This window comes from Myotis brandtii, unplaced genomic scaffold (genome assembly GCF_000412655.1).
Source record: "Myotis brandtii unplaced genomic scaffold, ASM41265v1 scaffold8, whole genome shotgun sequence".
Taxonomy (NCBI): Eukaryota; Metazoa; Chordata; class Mammalia; order Chiroptera; family Vespertilionidae; genus Myotis; species Myotis brandtii.
Genome location: NW_005371219.1, coordinates 11,452,017 through 11,474,314, shown reverse-complemented (window position 1 = coordinate 11,474,314; position 22,298 = coordinate 11,452,017). Strand labels below are relative to the sequence as shown.

The 22,298-nt window shown below is 41.1% G+C and overlaps 1 pseudogene; it reads left to right on the top strand.

The window, feature by feature from the left end:
- LOC102250612 overlaps window positions 1–4,021 on the top strand; it is a 4,893-nt pseudogene extending 872 nt beyond the window's left edge.
- The last annotated feature ends 18,277 nt before the right edge of the window (window positions 4,022–22,298 follow it).

Sequence of the window (22,298 nt, the reverse complement as noted above, 5' to 3'; positions counted from 1 at the left end):
AGGTATCTGGGGTTTGTTTAGCTTCTATAATTGAAACTTTGTTGCTTTTGGAGCTGTTGCTTTCGGAGCTTAGAGCAGGCCGCGGCAGGCAGGGAACCTTGGCTTCCTCCATCACTGGAGCAAGCAAGCCTCCTGCCCCCTTCAGCTACGTGGCTGCCGACCGCCATCTTTGTTGGCAGTTAATTTGCATATCTCACTGATTAGCCAATGGGAAGCATAGCGGAGGTACCATTAATTACCCTTTTTGTCTTTTATTAGATAGGATTATTTATCTATTGTTTGGCCTTCTAAACAATTCAGTTGGGAAGGAGGGTAGGTATTATTTCTTTTTCTGTGAGTGCCATGTGTCAGTTCAGGAATAGAGTCAGGAAAACAATGCATGTCCCATAGCTTGCTCTGGGTTCTTTCTGCTATAGCAGTATGATAAAGTTATTAGATTGACTGCAAACTAGAACAGTGGCGCCAACCTTTCGGACCTCACAGACCACCAGTGGTCTGCGGACCACTGATTGGCGACTGCTGAACTAGACTGTAGCCAATGCAATGGAGTTCTGGTATGCAGGTTTTCACTGAGTCACTCATGAGGTCGCAAAGTAGTCCTCTGTTGTTATTGTGTCAAAACTTGTGATCTGTAGAGAGGCAGGAAAAATTTCAGCCAAATACTGATACTACCCCTGAGAATATCAAAGGTGAAAGAGTATGGCCAGTACCAGGAAGGGTGGAAGCAGGTCACCAAATGGCTGAAGTAAATATGAGGTCTGTGTCAGTAGGGGATTCAATCATAAAATTGTACTTTAGAAGAAGTAAGTAAAACCAAACGTCTAAATGCACTCTGAGAACAAGGCAGCAGAGGTTGGTGAACATGCACTAAGAAGACTGTTCTACAGATGCAGAAATAAAATTGCTCAAAATGCAAAATGCTCTGCTAGAGGCAGAATTTATTTAGAAGGTTCATTCTCTCAAACCTAGAATATTGTCTTGTGCTCATTAGAAAGGCATTTGATAGTCTATTAGCTACTACTTTAGGCATTTTGACAGAGGAAATACAATATAAGGGATTGGTCACCCAGTGATAAGAAGAAGCCAAACAGGATGAAGAGTCAACCAGAAGAATAGCAATTGCAAAAGACCGTCTCCCCTACAGCTGGAGACGCAACAGGAGAGATGGCATCACCAGAATGCAGAAGTGAAAGCCATCCAGCAAGAGCTTGAGCCTCAGTGCAATTCACCCTGTAGAAGCTGAGCCCATGAAGAGGCTGCCTTGTAGGAGACAGAGCCTCAGAATAGATGCAGCTGCTTCTAGAACCACCACCTAAAGTAGAGTGTGAAGGAAAGAAATACTGAGTTGTCCCTTACTCTCCCCTTCTCTCTCCCTCCAATGCTTCCCACTGGCCAAAGCCATCTTGAAGCCAGAAGACCAAGGAGACAAGGAAACAGCCTATATAGTTCCCCCAACTGCAATACAGAGCCTACAGGGAGAAATTGAGGGATGGACTTAATCACTGGCTAGCATGGATACTATGCTGAAATTTTCTGTACCCAGTGTTCTCTCTTCCTGCTCTCATCTCTTTGGCTAACAAGACCAGTAAATGCTTGCATTTCTTGGTCAATATCTGTTAGAAAGCCTTAAATAATACATTTCCATGCCTCTGAAATAATGGTCCATTAAAGTTCATTATTCATTACCCGAATTATTTAACTTGTTTTTTCTCAGTGAACTCAGCATAATGAAATTGGCAAAAATCATCTTTGTCTCATCTTTGTACACTGAGGGTCTAGCGCAGTTCTGCACTTAGTATACTGAATGAAAGAGTGAACTTAAAGAGTAAGCTACTGTACTTTGTTAAAGTTACTCAATATAAATTCAGAAAGTTTTCTCACAGTACCTCTAAAGATATTATATTTGTTCACCTCGCAAAGATGTGTTTACTAACTATTGTTAAATAAATAAGTGCATTAAAGAACACTATACTCTGGATTCCAAGATAAACTTCTAGTTTCTCCGTTTAAGAAATTGGCAAAGTTTTTATTCAATTTGCTCTATCAAGTACCTGCTTATCTCATCTAGAATTCTCTTAAGATCCAACTCCCTAGTTTTCTCTATTGAAATATAGCTTTGTCCAATTAGAGCCCTTATTTCTAATTGTACAAAATCAATAATTTTGTATGTGCAAATATTTACACCTATTTTAAACTAGAGGCCGGTGCACGAAATTTGTGAATGGGAGTGGGAGGGTGTCCCTCAGCCCTGCCTGTGCCCTCTTGCAATCCGGGAGCCCTCGGGTAGGGTGCCTAGGCATGGCTGGCGATCAGGGCCTATTGGGCCTTTCCTTCCCCTGGCTGCCAACAACTGGCCCCACCCCGGCCACTGCTTGTCATCTGTGCAGTGCTGCCCCTGCTTCCCCGCCACCGGTCACCTCCCTCTGCAGATGACAGGCATGGAGTGTGGTCACCTGGATGGCATGGGCTTCCCTCTGTGGGGTGATCGATCACGGGGGCCCCAGATCGATCGCCCCACAGAGGGAGGCCCTACCCACCCGCCGCAGCACCACCACTCGGGTAGCCTGGGCCTCTCTCTTTGAGGTGATTGATCATGGGGCTCCACGATCGATCGCGCACAGGGAGGCCCTGCCCACCCAGCCAGGGCTCCGCAGTTGATCGCCGTCCACACCCTGCCCACCCTGCTGGGGCTCTGAGATTGACTGATCGCCACGCAGAGGGAGGCCCTACCCACCTGACTGCAGCTCCGCAATTGATTGCTGGGCAGAGGGTAGCCTGGGCCTTCCTCTGTGGAGCAATCGAGGGGTGATGGTGGGGCTCCCAGACCCCTGACCAATTGCAATGCACCCACCTTGGCTGACCTGGTGCCAGTGCGTGTCATAGCATGGCCATCCGGAAGGTCACCCGGATGGTCATTCTGCTGTTCAGTCGATTTGCATATTACGCTTTTATTATTATAGATACAGAAATAATCTGAGATCGATGGAAACATCAATATGCTCTGATATATTTTGGCTGCTTGCTTTGCTAGCTATCCACCAACAGCTTATATCCCTAGCTTTAATCCGTACTCCCACTGTTCAGAGTACTCATTTTGCAACTGTGTGTTTTCTGCTGAAGGCACCATTTTCTGCCTGGTACTTTCTGTGCTTGTTGGAAGAAGAGGGATTTTTCCAACAACCTCTCTTCCACTAGCCATGGCAAAACATGCAGCCATGATATTTCTTTGAAATGGAAAATCACTCCAAATTCCCTGATAAAGAAAGGGGCTCCAGGCAGTGCCCTCAGTGGTCCCAGATCTGTCTCTTGCTTCAACAGTGTTTGGACAGAACAGACCTGGGGATGCCCCTTCTTGCAGCCTCCTGCTACTCTCCTGCATCTCATCCAGTCGCCACCTTCATAACCACCTCCGGGACCAGCCAACACACCGGTTTTTTTCTACCTTAACTCCTTATTGCTAAACAACCATAAGCTCCCAAATTCGTCAGAATTATTCCACCGAGGTGGAGGCTACAGTCAATCGGTCAATCGCCTGGCCAACCTGCAACTGCAAACCTCCTACACCTACCTCTCTCTGGGCTACTATTTTGACCACAAGAATGTGGCTCTGGAGGGTGGGCCACTTCTTCCGTGAGTTAGCAGAGAAGAAGCGCAAGGGCACTGAGCATCTCTTAAAGTTGCAAAACAAGCGAGGTGGCCGCATTCTCTTCCAGGACGTGCAGAAACCTTCCCAAGATGACTGGGACAAAACTCAGGATGCCATGGAAGCCATCCTGGCCTTGGAGAAGAACCTGAACCAGGCCCTTTTGGAGCTGTATGCCCTGGGTTCTATCCGTGCAGACCCTCATCTCTGCGACTTCCTGGAGAACCACTTCCTGGATGAGGAGGTGAAACTGATCAAGAAGTTGGGTGACCACCTGACTAACATCCACAGGCTGGCCGCCCCCCAGACTGGGCTGGGCGAGTATCTCTTCGAAAGGCTCACTCTCAAGCACGACTAGGAGCCTTTGGAGCCCAGAGGCCTTTCAGAGGCCCCTCTGCATCCCCCTGGCGTCTCTGGCTTTTACCTGAGCCTCTTCCTGAAACTACTAGCCATTCTTTTAAACCATCCTGGAGCCCTCTCCCATGCATTGGACCAAATGAAACAATAAAGCTTTTTGCAGAAAAAAAAGTAAAGAAAGGGGCTCCATTTTTAATACTTCACATTAAATGTCACAAAAATATTATATAGATTATCAAAGTATGCCATAGAAAATTAGTCTTAATATTCAGAATGACCTTTTGATATAGACAAACCTATAAAAGTTACACTGATTTGTTTAATACCATAATTCATGATATAAAACAGGTCTTCATTATATTCAACATCCTATATAATAAAAGCCTAATATGCAAATCAACTAAATGGTGGAACAACCGGTCGGCGGAAGGCGGGGCTGGCGCCATCCCCCATCAGCCCATGGGTTGCCTCCCACAGTGAAAGGCTCCCCAGTGGGCCTAAGCCATCAGTTAGACATCCCCCAAGAGCTCCTGGTCTGCGAGAGGGCACAGGCCAGGCTGAGGAACCCCTGAGTGCACAAATTTTTGTGCACCAGGCCTCTAGTTATCTATAAATAGTTATAGTATTAAACTTTTATACATATTTTAAAATAATTTAAGTTTTCCAATGAATTTCTTCTAATAAATAACAAAGACTTTTCAAAAAAGCATGTCAATACATACATAATTTAATTTTATTATATGGGGGACTATTACACATTATAAAATATTAAAAGATTGTTAGAGTTCAACACTAAGAAAAAATTAAAGCTCTTTAAAGAATTAAAGAAATGACTTAGACAACATTAAATGGATATTCCAATGAGAATACCCACATATAAAAGCTAATTATTTTAGTCCTTTAATTGTACCTCATTCACTCTTATGAATGAATAATCTGCAAACTATACTAAACAAATAACATAAGCATCTTTTCCCCTTTGGTCTATCAGTGACAAAAATCCTCCCCAAAAGTTCACACAATCTAAAGAACACGTGACATCCTACTAAGGTACTTGCAGCTGAGAGGTGCCAGTGGTTTTTGCTATATGAGTCCTGTCTTCTCTTACAATGCTTGTCTCGAAAAGAAATGCCTGTTCCACTGGCAAAGGACCATGCTATGCTTGTGTGGTTGCCAGAGCATTTCAAAGAGGAGTATGTAGTTACAGGCAAGGTCAAAGAAGGCATGTGCTAATGGTGCCACCCCAGGTTTGTCAGGCATGGATGGTCTGTTGCCTCCACATTAACCAAAAAGGTTCACTTCCATATGGAAGTTAGCAGGTAGGAAGCAGGACTCTGCCTGTTTCATTTTTGTTGAGGATGACAGCAGAGGCATCTATCTTGCTTTCAAGGCATCACAGGTAGTAATTCCAGCTTGTTGAGCCCAACTTCATTATGCAGGCCCAGCCCCAATATCAAAAAGAGGGGCCTTTACTGTAGACGCTCCTCAGTGTGGAGGGACCATCTCCAAGCCTGACTTCGTCTCTCCTGGGGATTCTGTGAGGTCCCTAACGCCCAGCTAGAAATATTTTTCTGCCTGACCCTGCAGGAGTGGACTCTACTGAAACAGAAGCACCTGTGTGATATACTCAGCTTCTCAACTTGCTTAGTATCACCTCTTTCTCCTATTAAAAAATGCTACCTCTCCATTTGATCATTCATAATAGCATACAAATTTGTTATTATACCTTCTGTACTACAAAAATAAATAAATAAATAAAAGAGCCCTAGCTGGTTTGCTTCAGTGGATAGAGCATCGGGCCTGCAGTCTGAAGGGTCCCGGATTCAATTCCAGTCAAAGACACATGCCCATGTTGTGGGCTAAATCCCCAATAGGGAGCATGCAGGAGGCAGCTGACGAATGATTCTCTCTCATCACTGATGTTTCTATCTCTCTCCCTCTGCCTTCCTCTCTGAAATCAATAAAAATATATATTTTTTAAAAAGCAAAATTTATTTTTACTTCAAACCTCCCCCAGCTAGCAACATCCCTTTTCTGCTTTCTTTTCTAACTATAGTTCTTAAAAAACTATATTTTCACTTCAGAATATTTTTTCAACTCACTCCCACCTAGCTACCATCTCCCCATGTCACTGAAACTGCTCTGTGTAAGGTGCTTATGGCCTCCATATTGTTGAATTAAGTGGAGGTACCTCCCTATCATTTGACCTCTCACAATTGGATTCAGCTAGACTTGTTTTTTCTTGAAAGTCTCTGCTCTCTGGGATTCTGTGACCACATTCTCCTAATTTATTTTAACTTGAACTCTAGTTCCCAGGCTCTTGTTCTTGCTCCTCTTGGTTGTGGCCCTGGTTCCTCTTCGCTTCTCCTTATCCTCACACCCTAAATAACCTCATCCATTCTCAAGGCATTAAATTCCATCTTTAGGTTAATAATATCCAGATTCCCATATCCAGATCACAAATACAAGAGCCTAAATAATGCAAAATTTCTGTATCTAAAATAGATCCCTTAACTTTTACCTCTCTAAGAATCACCTATCAAAACACATTTAGACCAGTGTTCCCCTGCTTACATCCAATCAATGACCTCCCACTGAACACAGAATAAAATCCAAAGCTCTTCTATGGCCGAGTACCTGCCTCCCCACCCACAGTGAGCTCCTTTCAGCTCTTGGGAACATTAAGATGTTTCCTGCTTCCACCCTTTGCACAGGCTGTTCTCTCTGCCTGAGATGAACTTTCCTTCCTTTGGGGCCAAGTGGAAATCTCTCTTTGGAGAAGTCATCTCTGATCACATATAATATTGTTTCATTCGAAACTGAGTTCCAAACAACTTTTGCTTTGCTGTACAGCCTCTCTGGGAGTTAGAGCCCATTTCTTGTCAGATATAGCTTCAGGCGTTAAGTGCTCTTTGCACCCAGCCATTTATTTCTTCTCTCTTCCTTAGTCCTTCCCTATCCCCGTCTGAGTCTTTCTTGCTGCCTAAATCTGCTCTCAAAGCAAATGTTATTACTCAGTATGAGAACTTATATCTTCCCTTTAAAAAACAAAAAGCTTTTCTCTAAATGTTTTATTAAAAGTGTCCTCCCATGTAAGAGTTAAATATTTGTGAAGGGTACTGTTTGGTTCCAGAGCCCTTACCAACACCAGAAAAGCACACTGTTAGGATTCCATTTACTTCACTCCCTGTTATGCTAATGTAAAATGTCAAGAGAAAGTTTTTATAAAGTGAGTCATATAATTTCCTCATGTTACCACAGTTTTCCTGAACTGATTAATGGAAATATAATCCTTAGACATTCTCAATTCATCTATGAGGCATGAAATAGGCTAAAGTATATTCCAAAAATCAAACCTGCTCACAAACATGAGAACCAACATGCCATAGTATGGTCTAACCATTGAGCGAGCGGCATCCACATTAGAAGCAGACAAGCAATTTGCTTCTAAATAGGCACTAGGGCAAGAGTAACCCATCAACGGTCACCAATGAAGAGATTTCACTGTCTGACATTTGGATTTTGGTCATAAAATGAGCTATGCAAAAGATACAGCTAACAATATATTTTTAGGTTTATTTTTTTATTGTAAATTTTATTAAATTCTGAAACCAATAAAATTACTTTAAGACTGAGGACCCAAGATCATAAAACAAATCTATATGGAAAAATTTTAATTTATATAAATTAAAGCAACAGCAAACTTTTCAGACACACAAAAACCCAATGACTGTTCTTAGCTGCAGTGATAATCTGAATGATTCCCACTGCCTTTAAAAATGTGGTTTTATACTTAGCCAAAACCAAAAAACAATACTTGTATCCAAATCAATAAAAAAGCTGCTGTTACATGAATTTCTTCATCATATGTTATTCCTGTAACCTCATAAGCAATTTGCACTGCCAGTTAGAACAAAGCAACAATCATACAGAGGTTGACAATGCATTGGAATTGCATATTACATCAGCTTTAATTAAGCCATAAGAATTTACTCGGGGATACTTGTATGCCATTTTTGGAACTAGCTTAGCAGAGAAAATCTCATTTGCTAGTAAAATTTAAAATTTTTCTTTTGCCAAAAGAATGATGAATCTTTTTTCAAAAGTGATACACTGGACAGTAAGAGTCAGGTAATGAGCTTAGCCATTTGTCTACCCAGCTGCTGTGAAGAAATTTCTTCCTTGTGCTTCCACTCCCCGCCCAGAGGAACCTACTTCAAGGCCTGCTTCCCACCACAGTGCAGCCACAGGGCTGTGGTGGCAGCAGCCCACCACAGGGGACCGCACACAGTAGGCACTAAGTCATATGGTTCCTGCCACCAAATGATAGTAAACACTGGGAGTCACACAGCAGCAGAGACACAACTTTAAAGATGTCATTCCAAGCAGAGCCATGTTAAGCTGTTGGATTCCGGGATGCTTGCAGTGAAATTGGTTGTCCTCTAAATGGTTTCTTCTAAAAATGTAATTGCTTTGTTCTGGGTTCACAAAGGCATGATTTCCATCCCCTACTGCTGCCAGACTCCAACTGCAAATACAAGGGCTGGTAAAACAATAAAGTTGCTGTCTTTTATCTCAATGCCAGATAGCTTTTCTGTCCTTGGCTTCCAGACAAAACTCACTTATTATAATTATCTTCTGAGCTGGCAGTGGCCTTTCTAAAACTTTATAAACGTTGCAGTGAAAGCCTGTTGAGCCGCCACTTGTATCACGCTGGCAGGTGCCTCTCCCGCTCTGGGCTGCAGCGCCATTTCACACACACAGAGCAAGTGCACGTTGGATGCATGAGCACAGCGGGGAGGAAACTGCAGTGAAACCAGCATATTGCCAAGCTCACGTGAAATCCCCCTTCGGCATATTTCATGAGATTCCAGTTGTTAGTTTAAACCTAAAGAAAGAGTTTTGTACTGAAGACTGTGTAAAACAGAACTCTGGGTAGTTACCCACAAAAGTGCTATTTGAAACATATAATTTTAACTCTTCTAGAGTATTATTAGCCATGTGAAATTCATGTAAATTTAAATATTTACATTGAGAACTCTCTCAACATCTATAGTGCCATCTGTAACAATTTTATTCAGTATTTTTGATAACATTTGTTGCCACATCCTGCCTAATTTATCCATATTTCCCTCTTTATCCTTTTTACAATCTTATTAAAGTAGAATTTAATTACATGCCCAGATGTGTTGAAAAGTATGTTTCAACATAATTTATGAAAATAATTATAGATGGAGAATAATATGGGAAAGCCGTATTCACTATACACACAAGTTTTGTATTCAGGCCATTAAAACTGAGCAAATTTTACAGTATTCTTTCAAACCATAGAATTTCTCTGTATAAACTGCCTTGAGAAACTAAGGAAACCTAGTCTTTGAAAGGTTTTTTGTTAACATTAAACAGGGAAAAAAAGCATGTCATACAGCCACAGATTGATATCATGTACATGTGAGCTGTGTCTAAGCTCACACAGCTAGCAACTGAAGGGCTCTTAGCTTCACTCAGTAACATGTGTCCCGCATTAGCCCTGAATCACCATTTTTCAGATACATTAAAGGCAAACCAGTTTAACACGACTCCCCCCTCCCCCAAACACACACATATACACACACGCATGCACACCCTGTCTTCTGGATTTCATAATTGACAAGCCAATAGCTGAATGTACAGATGTCGAGCAGGGCTATGTTGCTGGTCAGGTAAAGAGAGAAATGGAGGGGAAAGAAAAAGCATCACGAAGACCTATATTTCTGAGATCAAAACTCCCGTCTCCAGGTGAAGATATAAAGGCAGGATCCAAATGCCTGTCAGCTGCAATACATATAGCACCCCAACTGTGCAGGCTGGGAAATAGTGCCAGACTAGCCCTGCAGGGAGCCGTGGTCAGCCAGAGCACATCCAACCAGACCAGCAACCCCGAGGTCTCCCAGGAGCATGGAAGAGAATCTGAATTTTCACACTAATGAAATATCATGGAAGTTAGCTGAGTGAGATAGGCTTACAAAGATCTGGGTCTTGTGGTTGTAAAGAGAGAGTGCCATAGTAGGAGGTAGATTTTTAAAAAATCGAGAATTATTACTTCTCAGTGGATGCCAGCATGGAGGACCAGCCACACCCCAGGCCCAAATATATCAATGTCCAAGTTAGCGATACAACAGATACAAATGATACAAATGCCAGGAACCAGACCCCTCCCTGATGCAGCTTTTATACTCCAGAATTAATACCATGAAGGAGGGGAAAGAAAATTCTGAACTGATAGACTATACCAGTAATAGACATGATTTTTGTGGGGTTATGTGTATGTGTGTGTATGTATGTGTGTGTGTTGCCACAGACAAAAATAGAGGTATAGAATAAATAATAAAGTTATTACAGATAAAGTTACAAGAAGTACCACTAAGTACATGAAATTTGCAATCCCTAAATAAGAGGAAAAGTAATTAACTTCTTTAAAAAATAAACATGTATTTCTCTGAATTTTAAATCAAAAGCATCCCATTTCAAAGGTGAAAGATTCTTACAGGAACAATAATTTTTTTAAATCATTTTGTAAAGCATATTATTTCCACATTCCTTGACCTAAAATCATAATTTCTTAATGTTTGAGAAAACATCCAGATTTCTAACCGCCTTTTTTTCGATAGACCAAGCTTTAAGCAGTACCTCCTATTAGATTTCTAAGACGCATGACACTTGTTCTGGTTTTTCAGGCTTTCCATAAGAACAGTGTTCTAGTGTTGGGATGTGAAGGCAGGGAGGAGATACTTGCCACCCCAGTATTACAACATGCCTCCCTCCGCCTTAGATACGTTTAAAAACCCTGTAAGTGGAGATGGAGGTTTGGGGAAATATAACTCATCCATAGATAATATAATACAAAACATGACAGTGAAACATAAGTCACGGTTCTTACTTTTTCCTGCCTAAGTATAAACTTTATATTTTTATCAAGAGAAAACAAAAATTGGAGTCAACCCATGATTGCCATCTTGTGGAGAGATCCACACTATCAAGCCAGAATTTTGTCCTTCGGTGCTGGAATAAAAATGCCTCCCAAAATCCCTGGACACTCCTCCCATTATTTAATCATCTTTGTTGCAAATAAGCCCTCCTCACAGCTGACCTAAACCCCCGCTTTGCCCCCTATAGACACCGCGAACTGCCGCCATGTACTGAGCAGTAATGTTTTACATAGTCAACTTATCAAATCGTGACTGTGACCACCTTTCCAGGTCAGTAAGTGCGACACTAGTTTACATTTCCACCAAATTCCTGTGTTCCAGCCCTTAAGCCTTCAAACTTCTTAAAACTTGGTCTGAGCTTTGTGGGCTTTGGTAACGTCTACCCTTTGTTTACTCACTCTATCCGCAGGTTTTCTGTCTTCTTTGGGGAACACCAGGAGACTTTCCGCTGGGCAGCTCCGGGTCTGCGGGGTACAGCCTCAGTCACCCCTGAAGGAACTCGCAGTGACCTAACAGGCCTTTGTGCTTCAGCGCCTGCGGCCAGTTGCCAGGGAAACAAATCACAATGTGGGCCTCCCAGAATCACACGCACTGCGTGGGGGGAGGAAGATGGTGGGCGCGTGAGCGCACAATTAAATCCACCAAATTAATCCACCATAAATGTATTATAAAATAATTTTGAGACGTTCAAAATATTGGAACATTTCCCTTTTTGATCACCACATTCTATCAATCTCGACTTTCTGTTGTATGAGTTGTGAAAAGTACTCCTTTTCCTCCACCAGTGGTCAGCCTGAAATTCAAACATCACCGTTTCTCACCACTTCTGCTACCCAGAACTAATTCCTAGCCAACATCAACACTTCCTTGGATTTTTGCAGTAATGTTTTAGCTGATATTCCTGGTTCTATTCTTGCCTCCCTGTGTAGACTAATCTCAACCCATGCGGGAATGACCCAGCCCACGCACTCCCTCCCTGACTCAAAACCTTCTCATGCCGCCGCCAGGCACTCAGAGAGAATGCACTGAAGTCTTTGCTATGGCCTCCAAGCTTTCAGAAAATGGCCCCTTTTCTTTTTACTTCAGCTCCTACACTTTCCTGAGTTCACTCTGCCCCAGCTGTACTGGCCTCACTGCTACTCTTCACACAATCAAACCTGCTCCTGCCTCAGGGCATTTGCTCTGACTGTTCCCTCTGTAAGGAAGGCTCTCCTCCTCAGCCCTTCCCCCCACCCCTCCCCTTTATGACTCACTCCCTCATAACTTTCAGGTCTTTTTTTTAAAGTCATCTTTGTCAATGAGGCCCTCGCTGAAAATCCCACATAAAATTCAATTTCTTCCCCAATTTAATATCTTCCTCTCTTATTTTTTACTCCTTAGCATTCATAACCCACTAGTAAATATTTTGCTAATTTTTTTCGGTGCTAGTTTTCTATTGCCATTGTGACAAATCACCACAAACTTAGCTTAAAACAACATAAATTTATCATCTCACGGTTCTGTTGATCAGTCCAGTGGGCTTGGCCAGCTTCTTTGCTGTAGATTTCACGTGGCTGAAATCAAGATCCTGGCCGGCTCAGCTCCTAGCATAAGATTCTAGGAAGACTTCAGTTTCAAATTAATTCAAGTTGTTGGCAGAATTCAGTTCTAAGTGGGTGCAGAAATGAAAAACCCCCATTTTGGTGGGGGACAGTCAGTGGGCAGCCTTTCTCAGTTTCTAAGGGCTGCCAGCATTCCTTGGCTCATGACCCCCTCACTTTACATTCAAAGCCATCAGCGGAAGATCTATAGTCCTCCTCAGGCTTTAAATCTCTTTAACTACCCCTTCAGCTCATCACTCCTGCTGTCTTCTTCCACCACATCTCTTTGAGTCCCGCTGAAGAAAATGTTCTGCTTTTGAAGAGTCAAGTGATTGGATTGGGCCCACCTGGATAATCAGGGCACTGCCCCTATTTGAAGACCCTTACCCTTAATTACATTAGCAAAATCCCATCACAGCAATATTTAGAGTAGCGTTTGCTTGAATAACCAGGTGATGGGAATTCTGGGGATCATCTCTAGAATTCTCCCTCCCATGTTCTCAGAATTCCCCAACAGAATATCAATCCCAGAAGCATAGAAATTTTTAGTTTTGTGTTGTATCTCCAGTATCTAAAAAGAGTGCATGGGACAAAGTAGACAAGCAACAAGTAAATGTGGAACAAATGCATCTGGATTCTTAAAAAGATGTGAACTCTGCAGAGTGATGCATGGAAAACTTGCAATGTGCATACATCACACATTTTTTTTTTTTCTGAGAAGTGGGTACATTCTTTTCATCAAATTTTCAAAATGGCTATCCCTCCCAGTTTGCCTGGGATAATCCTTGCTTATGCCTCTTCTCTCAGAATAATTATTCATTGGGCTCCATGTACCCTCTCAAAGTGTTCAGATTTGGATGATCAATTTTATGATTGTCCTAGATTCTGAAAGGTGTCCACTGTCCAACAAAGGTGTAAACTCCTCCAATCTCTTCAAGCTTCTCTGCAGGACTGTATTTAAACCTACACAGACAGAAATACATCTCTTTTGCCTCATAGAATATTCATCCTCTCCCTTGAAACCACATGTGAAGAATATTTACAATTAAGACAAAGACTAAGAAGTAGATCCTGCCAATTATCTCACCAAAACACCATGCTGCCTCAAATTATAAATATGAGAAGTGCCTGTGGATATGAAAACAGCTATGTGACACAGATTTTTGCCATAATGCCTTAGATGTAATACTGTGTCTCATCTGTTCAGTGAGATAACAGAGCACTTTGTGCACCCTAATATTTCTTAGAAAATACCTGCACTATAAGAACTCATGGTTTAAAAGATACTTATAATAATATCGCAATCATTTTAGCTGTGTTCATGCCTTGCATATAATATGACTGATAAGACAAATTTCTAGGATTTAATAACCATAATTTAAAGCTGAGTATATGGGAAATATTTCAGTTGTCACAAAGCCTTTTTTCTTTACTTGTGAACTGGGGAGATTAACTTGATTAGGAAATCTAACAGGTATATTTTTTTTTTGCTAGTTTTTCTTGTCTTCATTTTCTAGCTTTTATTAAAATTTTGGGTTTCATTCACTTTCTTAGGGAAATTGGATTATGGCCTCACTGCCTTATCACCAACTCCACCTCCAAATTTAAGGACAAAATATGGCCTCTGTTGAGAAAATTGACTATCTGTCTAAATGATTAAGGAGTTAAGGGACTTTTTATAGTTTAATAAATCTGCCTTTCCCATATCACCACCCCCACCCCAAATAGCTTTTAGATACTTTTGTTAAACTTCTATTAAATGCAGATAGTTTCTAATCAGCTACTCAAATAAAAAAAATATGTTTGTATTATGTTTTATCTGTAAAGATTGTATCTGCTGAGATTATAGCAAGATACCACAGCAAGAATTCAAAATGAAATAAACATTTCCCTCATTTCAAGCACATTATTCCTTCAAGATGCTTTTTCCTCTTGGTCCTATTGTCCCTCTGACATGGTCATCTTTGTCAATCTGTGCCGATAGACTCCTTTACCCTTCATGATCAGAAACAATCTATGGCCCCAGATGAGCAATTGCCCTTTTTCAGTGTTCTAAGGACACATCCCTAAATGCCTCTACCTATAACTAATCAGTCTCTGGGATTGAAAAGACAAGCCATTTTTGCGGAGAAGAAAAAAACAACAAACAACCTCTGCAGTGTGAAGCTCAAGATGTAGGGTTCTGAATGGGTTAAGCCCACTCGTGGTCAAGACAGCTTTGAAACCCTCTGATAGGCAGTAGGTAGTACTGAAAAAATTTTTAGAAATAAAACAGGCAGGTTTAGGGAGTCTTAGGGAATAAAGAGGGTCCATGGGGGAGGAATGCATATGTGAAAGACAGAGGTACCTCTGGCCTGAGCAATTAAAGCAAGTATAAGGTAGATCAAAAGCAGCCCTGACCTGAGCAGCTTGGAGATGCCAAAATGTGTATCTTACTTGTACAAAAGATAGAAAAAGGCCACAGGATAAGGGGGGAGGAAGACATACAGAGGATAAAGAAGTCACAGGATAATCATGGAAAGAAGGAAACATATTTTCACAGAGAATAGAGGAATGTTGCAAGATAAGGGGAGAGAAAGAGGCTTCACCACTGTGGGCTCTGGCCTTTGAAACTGATATTATGTAGCAAAATAACCAATGAGGAGAGCATGGGGGCCCTAAATTAATGAAAGGTCCAACTAGAAAGGGTCAGGGTCAAACAAAGAACTGCAGCATATATAAACCAGAGACAAAGGGACACAAAGTGGGATTTTCTTATTTTTCCCATTAGAGAGAAAGAGAGCAGGCTTTTTCCATTTGGGGGCCCCCTCCCCAGGGGGTCCCCTTTGGGGACACCTCTGCCCAGATGGGGTTTGTATCTGCTTCCAATAAACTTCTACATTTTTTTTATTAAAGAAGCCTTTAGTCCACGAGTTTATTCTTCAAACTTCGTAGGACAAGAACCTATGGGAAGAAAAGTCTGCACCCCAAACCCTACGTTTCAGTACCAGGTCTAGAGGTCTCTGAAGGTGACCTGAAGCAGCTTTAAAGCACAAAGACACTGACAGAGAATTCTTCAGAAGGTTTTCATCTGTGCCTCAATACATCTTCTTCAAAAGCAACTGCTGAAGGAATAATAGCATCACAAGAAGCCTTTAGTCCACAAGTTTATTCTTCAAACTTCGTAGGACAAGAACCCATGGGAAGAAAAGTCCGCACCCCGAACCCTACGTTTCAGTACCAGGCCTAGAGGTCTCTGAAGGTGACCTGAAGCAACTTTAAAGCACAAAGACACTGACAGAAAGTAATTCAGAAGGTTTTCATCTGTGCCTCAATACATCTTCAAAAGCAATTGCTGAAGGAATAATAGCATCACATGCAGAGGCAAAATGCTGTCAGTTTGGTAAACTGTGGGTGGTGTCTCTGCTTCAAGATGAATTACTAACCAATAAGCTCATCACGAATGCATAAGCCAAACCTGGCCCGACGCAATGTTTCTTTTCTCTCCTTTTATCTTCCCCATGCCAACCATTTCTTTTTTGAAATTGATAGGAAAATACACATAAGTTTTACCATTTTAACCATTTTTAAGTGTACAGCTGTATAGCATTAAATACATTCACATTATTGTGCTATCATCACCACCATCCATCCACAGAACTCTTTTCATTTGCAAAACTAAAACTCTGTGTTCCCCATTCCACTCACTCACCCATCACTACCTTCTTAAATTAACTTGTTTATTAAAAACCTCTGTTTCTAAAATTGTGGGGAGGGTTGGGGGATAAGAACATCTCTAGTATGTATATCACTTGCTATTGAAAGTGGCCTTTTAAAATAAGCTTAATCTACCACAATCTATTGCCATATCAGTCAGGACTATTTTATTTGGCTATGGCAGAACTCCCAACTCAAATTTTAAGAAGGTAAATATGAAGGAAAAAGAAAACTATGCCAACTGCTTCATGTGGAAAGGGCAGAAATACACCTGAGACTTAAAAACAAGAATTTAAAAACCTTTAAGACAATGTAAGAAATTATTTGCCATTTCTAGTTTCTACTTCTCTCCATTTGTTGCCTATTTCCACTTTCTACTTCTCTCCATGTGTTGCCTATGCTTCCTCTATTCTACTGGATGTCTGCAGAGGGGTGGGGTAATATTGCTCCCCAGAGGACATTTGGCATGTCAGGAAACATTTTTGGTTGCCACAACTGGGAAGTGCTAATGGAATCTGATTGTTTGGTGTGAAGGAGGCTGTTAAACAACCTGTAATACACAGGACAGTCCCCACAACGAAAACTTTTCTGGCCCCAACTATCCATAGAACCAAAGTTGAGAAAGCCCGGGCTACTCCATATCTAATTCTTCCACATATTCAGTAACATAAAGTTTCCAAGCCACTCACCTGGTGGCCTCACCATCAAAGAAGGACCAAAATGTCTCCTCAGTCTCAATTTTTAAAACTCTGGAGAAGGACTCTAATTAGACTTAAATTTGAGTCAATTGCCAATGGCCTACAGCCAGAAAGGGAGGGGTGTCAGGGAGGTAGGACCCAGGATGATCTCTCAAAACCCCTTGCCCTGTATGGGGGAAATTGGAGCAAACTGGTAGACACTCCAAATAGTGTGTACCACCGACAGAATGTCCTTGGTGGGACTGGACTTTTGTAAAAGGTCTTAGTGTTGGCTCTTGCTATAGCAAATTTTCTAAGATGGAAAAATCTATAACTAGAGTAGTTACTGTACTAAGGTGCTTTTTTTGTAGTGTTTAATATCTAGTTTTAAGTAGAAATAATTCACCTAAAACATAAATTAATTCAAGTATAGAGTTATGCAAAATAGAGGGGAAAGCATAGATATTTATAAGATTCACTTTTGAAATTGGCAAAAATAATGAATCTTTATGTCTGCAGTGATATGTTTGGACTCCTCTCCTCTTAGTAGCTCCATCTTCTGTTAGATTGCTTGCAGATCCACAGAAATTAGATGTCAGTGTAAATTATGGTGCAGACCGCCTTACTAGCTAAGGCTATGAAGGGTAGCCGCATAAAAGCAAGGTGTTATTGAATGTAATTGCTTCTGATCTCAAAATTCTTAAGTGACCAAATTGAGGCTGATGTGGTATTTGTATCAGGTAGTCCCTTTCATTGACAATGACTCACTTGGGGACATTTTTTTTTTCTGAGTGGTTTTATTTTTTTTTCTTCCTGATTCTTAAGTTCCAGAACAGGAAAGTCAGCAACTTATAGCTTGGATGGATCAGAGAGGCAAATGACACCATGTGATTGTATATAGAGAAAGTGGAGATCTCCCAACTTCTTCCACTGTCTGGCTCATGGCCCCATAAAGACTGCAGTGAGAAAAATGAATCTGTGTAAAGAGCATTTGGAGATGATACTTTGTAAGAAGTTAGCATTTTCTTGAACCTTGCTAAATTAGGAAGAAAGCCCCATTTGCAAACATTTTCATTCTCGTCTATTTCAATAAGAAGAAAGATTAAAAAGCATGACCCACAGGACCTGGAGGAAAGAGATGTGTGGCTCTGTCTGCTCATTTAAATACTTAACAAGCCATGGGGAATAAAGAAGACATCCCATTCTACTGCCCATAACATGTGTCAGTAAGTCATAAAAATAAATCATACCGTCAACATGCTTGTGAACACGCTCAGCCTCCTGTGAGACATCTGCACTTGTTCTCGAGCCAAAAACGCAAACAGTCCAACTGTCTGTCTAATATTTGTTTGTCCTCTGCCATAAGAAACAGCTTCCAGAAAACAGATGATAATCAGTTCATTCTTACCATGCCTTTATGGCAGTTAACTATTCTCTCTAAGTAATAATTTTGTTATCTTATAGAACTTCTTTGAAGTAAAGGAGGATATTTCAGTAATATTTTTAATTTTAGCAAACCTATAACTTCTGAAGGAAAAGATAAGAAGCAGCCTTTATACTTGATATGGATCAAATTATAAATATTGCCTGTAGCTGAAGGTCTCTAGAAATCTCACATCAAGTATTAATTAGGATATTTGTTGGACATAAAAAAATAATGAATGAGTCTTTCTTTTCTGCTCTATCATACTTAAATTTGACTAAAACTGCAAAGCAACATGTTTTCAAAGTATTTCCAAAACTCTATCTAACTGCCTATCTGGGGCAGTATTTGTTTATATTGGAATGTAATATCAAAGGTAGAAAACGAGTCCTATGAAGAAACTGGAAACTTCAAAGCAGTTGTTTTGCTCTTGATTCTGGAGCCCAACTGCAAGGAATTTTGTGCCAGTTCCCACCCAAAATATGAGCAGTGCCAGGTGATCAATGTTGCACACTTCATTTGATCTCACATTTCACCAGTCTGAGGAGGGGTACAGATAAGAGGGGCAAAGCAGAGGTAAGCAGAAGTAAAAACAAAAGATTAACCAACGAATTTGTATGCATATATGCATAACCCATCGTTTGGTGAAGGCCTGAGGCAGGGGGCAGGTGAGAGTTAGAGGGGGGTCCATAGGAAAAAATGGGGACATGTGTAATACTTTCAACAATAAAGATAAATTTAAAAAGAAAAACTGATTTGATTTTATACTAAGAAACCCCTACACAATATAGCTTGGCTCTAGGCGTCATCCATTCCTGGCTGACATGTAGCTCCCTCACCACCACCCCATTCTACCAGTGATTCCTGGCATTCCCAAGGAACAGTCCCATTTGTTAGAAATGACCCTTCCTGACCACTAAGGGGACTTCTGACTTCTCCTCCTTCCCTGCTTCCACTGTTTTGGGAGTATGTTTCTAAGGTCTACATAGCCCAGCCTGGTGTCTGACATTTCCGACACAGAAGGCACTCCATAGCATCCAAGCCCCACAGGCACTAAGCCAACAGGGCGAGCATCTCTGAGGCACCACTTTGTCCCAAGACTTGTCTCAACAGCCACTGCATCATGCAACTCCTGTTGACAATGAGGGCTGTGACTGCTGTGCATGGTGATGCTGTGCAGGTTCCAAAGGTTCCAACAGCATCCCTCACAGATGGTAGTGCCTCCAGTGCTTGCTCTGCTGGGCCTGGAAACTGGCTGCTACAGTGACCTGGTCTTGCCCATATGGAGACTGCATCACTTCTGGGAGGTGGGATCATTGATAAGCTGCAGCTGTGTGTGATCTCTAGCGTGTCTGCATGCACAGAACCATGCCAGGTCTGCCCACGCGTGTAATCACGTCCTCTCCCCCATGTGTGGTGCTATGTTGTGGCCACATTGAAACAGAATTGTTTTATGCTTCCAATATTTTAGTTGCCAAGAAGTGGTAAGGGAAGGCATGTAGCTGACTGACTTCACATTACCCTCACCACCAAGCCCTGAGCATTATTTTTAGAGCAAACTTTGAGGCACTATTGAGAAATAGGTTTTTCCCATCAAGGTCCAAGGTCCCCAATGCAAGTGAACTCCTAGTGGTTCCATGTGTGTGACCATGTAGGACATGTAGCTTAGGCCTCATCTGCCAGAACTGAAAGCAAATGCCCCCTGTTCCAACTTAAATTCAATATTTAAAATTAAAAAAAAACATATTCCCATTACTGTACATGTACAGAAAAATACTAACAAATAGTGAAAGGTTCATGAAAAACCAACTAAAAAAGAAACCAACTAGACAAAAAGAAAATCTGAAGAACAGAAAGTCTTAAGGGGAAGAATGGAATTTTGGGCTCATTGAAACCATGTGTGTCTAAACAAACAATATCATATTCTCTCTCTCTCTCTCTCTCTCTCTCTCTCTCTCTCTCTCTCACACACACACACACACACACACGGCTACATTCACCCAACACCATTTCTAAGCATACCTGGTGTTTATTTTCTTATTTTTCCTTTTTCACTAAAGCCTTTCTTTTTTGTACATCCAGTGATAAGAATATCCAGCAATGGCTTCCCCCATTCTCCATCTTCTTCCTTGTCCCATCTAAATAACACCTTTTTCATCATTGATCTCCTTATAAGGGAGAGATACCTTGTCAAACTATTAGGAAATATGATATAAAATGCTTCAAAATAATTTTAATAGCCACAAAATAAGCACAACAAAGAAATTAAAATTTTAAACACCAAAGAATTCCACATAATCACTAAAACTGAGGGGAGGGCTAAGTATATTTGGCATCTTTTGGGGAGGAGGAGGCGTGGCAATGTGAAAATTCTCCTGCTTCAAGAATCATTGAAGATAAATAATTGTGTTTTAAAGGACACATGTCAATGGGATGTATTGATTGCATTTGTTTCTTTGGACTAGCTACTTTTCCCCATGGTATATATGCAGAATTCATCTTAAGAGCTTGTGCACACCTCCACTTTCTTTCTCTAAAAGTGCCTGCCTCCCTTTTAGCCATTAAATCAGGAATGCATTTTGCTACACAGGATGGCTCAAGCATAACTAGAAGACTGAGTGTTCAGTGACCTGAGATGGGTGCCCTCCTTCTGCAAGGTATAATACAGTTTCTTCAAACTGATAATTGTCACCAGAAGGCATTCATATCAACACCTTAATCTTGCTGCAAAATTCTCAGTAAAAGCCTATAATTTGTGCAGCCTGATGTATCTGACTGTCAGGACAGATATATTAGCCGTACCTGCTCCGGACACAGAGGACAGTCACCTATGCTGCTGTTTTTGTCTCTTGCTTTAATGATTAGAACTATTTTCATCATCTCCTTCCACTCTGCTTCTAACATCCTACTGCTGTCATTTATCTAAAAGGTGAGCACTAACAAGGAAACACAGCTCATGCTGAATTTGAGTTTCCTTTGGGATTTTCACCAACAAAACTAAATCTTTCTCTTTTCTCTCTCCCCTCCTTTTTTTTTAAAAAAAAAAAAATCTTATCACCTTAGATTACATTTTCCAACAGAGCTCAGTGACCACAAATAAAATGATACCAAAATATAAACAGGCAGACAAAGCAATTCCAGGCAGTCCCGGTGGCAGAGGGCCCAAGCTCAGTGCCTATTTAATTCCAATGGGAACAGAGGTTCCACTATGGAAATTTGAAAACAAGTCCATGGGGTCAAATCCACTCCCAATTACCAATCAATCACTAAACTAACATTTTTCATAGAGCAACTTAGTGTCTGCAATGGACCTTTGCCAAAGGCCCAGCTAAAATCAACAAACCTGAAAGCATTTCCAATCCTAGTTTAGCCATCGCTAGTGGATATATGGCTTCAAAAAGGTGAGGAGGGAAAGAGAATGGCAAGGAAAGGAAGAAAAATTGCCCATGGAACCAGTGTGTGTGCCACTGCCTAAAGAATGAAGATTCTCTGAGACAGGTCTGAAAATAACATTAAACCATAAAAATTAAATCAATATTTTAAAAAGAATCAACCGGAGTTACTTCTTTTTAAAAAGTTTAATTCAGCATAAAAGCTACGATTCCATTATCACAAACATATCCTAGTGTGTTTTTCTTTTGTTTACAACTGCAAAAATCTTAACTCACTTTCTCACTCAATATCACATTCAATTCTTTCACAATGAGTAAGATTAATTTCTATTAAAAATTGGCCATCAAAACATAAAAGCATGTATTTGTTAATTACCTGTCACAAAATATACCACAAAGGTGGTTCAACAAATTGTTACATGGAAGCTTAGGAAAACCTTTTCTCTATTTCAGATTTCAAACACCACTGAAGGCTGTGCTCTTTCAGGCAGCAAATGTAACTGTAGATATTCACCATGGAACCAGCATCAGAGAGAAGGACTGAGCCCCCTCCGGGAAGAGA